This window comes from Sesamum indicum, unplaced genomic scaffold (genome assembly GCF_000512975.1).
Source record: "Sesamum indicum cultivar Zhongzhi No. 13 unplaced genomic scaffold, S_indicum_v1.0 scaffold00216, whole genome shotgun sequence".
NCBI classification, from domain to species: domain Eukaryota; kingdom Viridiplantae; phylum Streptophyta; class Magnoliopsida; order Lamiales; family Pedaliaceae; genus Sesamum; species Sesamum indicum.
This window is the reverse complement of record NW_011628110.1, coordinates 58,935-60,247: the sequence shown is the minus strand read 5'-3', so window position 1 is coordinate 60,247 and position 1,313 is coordinate 58,935. Positions and strand designations below refer to the sequence as shown.

Genomic DNA, 1,313 nt, shown 5'->3' with positions numbered 1-1,313 from the left:
AAAAGAATCCTTTCTAAATCTAAACACTTGATTCCTTTATCTCTTGGGGAAATCATTCGTGCTTATCCTTATCCCGAGTTGACTACTCCATTAAGCGTGGGCGCACTTTGTCAATTTTGCAGAAACGTCCTTGTAATCTTCCTTTTTGCTGAATATGCAATAAAATCACATAATTAGGAATATTTTGGCTTAAAAAGGAAGATTAAATTGCTATAAAATCATTATAATTGCAGAGTTATCATATATTGTTGCATATACTCCACTTAGATTAACTTTGTTACTATATAGTGTAAATCGTTGTCTCATAGTGAGTATTTCTTTTTGGACATGATATTGTATTTTTATTCAGAGTTCTGTTTTATGCTATAACATTTTGTATCTGAAGTAAGCAACTCAAACTTAAACCAAGTTGATGTCTAGTTTCTCTGGAATGTATCCTCCATTGTCTGACCAATACTTGAAGAGCACCTCACTATCAACATCACCATCACCACTCCAACCCTCTATCACCATCATGAAATTAAAAAAACATATTAGCATATGCTGTGAATGCAATATTTGGTTTATTTGGCTAACGGAAGGTTTGGTTATATTTAATTTGTTTCCATTTGCATATACTTTGTTGTTCTAGTACGATGTGTTATGGATTTTACTCAATGCTATGCGTTAGTTTTAAAGCCATATTGTAGAAACTTGTGTGAAGGGGGTCAACACCTTTTTATTGGTGCAGATCAGTGATTTAAATGTAACCAAACAGGAATTGAAGCTTTTCATGGAAATGTATTGGCACCAAATGGTGGATTCAAGGTTAGCATTTTTTATTTGTGGCAAGATTTTGGCTATTTTTGATACTTATCTTGAGTAGTAGTTCCTCAATATTATTATGATTACAATGCAGCTCATTTTGATTAGATTATATACTTTATTTTTTCGATGTGTTGGTTGCTCTCAGAATGGGGAACAAAGGTGAATAACTATTTATCAATAAAAAATGTTAAAGTCCTTTTTTTAAGAGGAACGTTTGACTTGCATAGTTGTTAAGATCGGTAAATTGGATCAGGGTCCAGAATAGACATAAAAAGAAAAACGTAAGGTCCAGAGGTGACTTTTTTTGCTTGATAAGAAATAATAGACAAATGGCAATCATATTTGGGTTTGTTGCGTTGCTGTCATTTCTATGTTACTTGGTCGCCTTTCCTTTCTGCATAACAATTTAGGTTCATTTTTGTTTAAACCAAATGTTTTAAAGCGCCGTCAATGGAGGGACCTTAGATTGGTACTTTGGAAGCAACCCTCATGGTGCTTAAGGTATA

At 33.3% G+C, this 1,313-nt stretch overlaps 1 long non-coding RNA gene across 1 annotated transcript in view; it reads left to right on the top strand.

Annotated features, from left to right (window-relative positions):
• The window catches only part of LOC110011393, a 6,864-nt gene extending 6,049 nt beyond the window's left edge, over nt 1-815 (top strand). The window contains exon 2 of the long non-coding RNA XR_002286401.1: nt 731-815. This is a non-coding gene — a long non-coding RNA (uncharacterized LOC110011393). The remainder of the gene's footprint in view (nt 1-730) is intronic.
• Nucleotides 816-1,313: the final 498 nt, after the last annotated feature.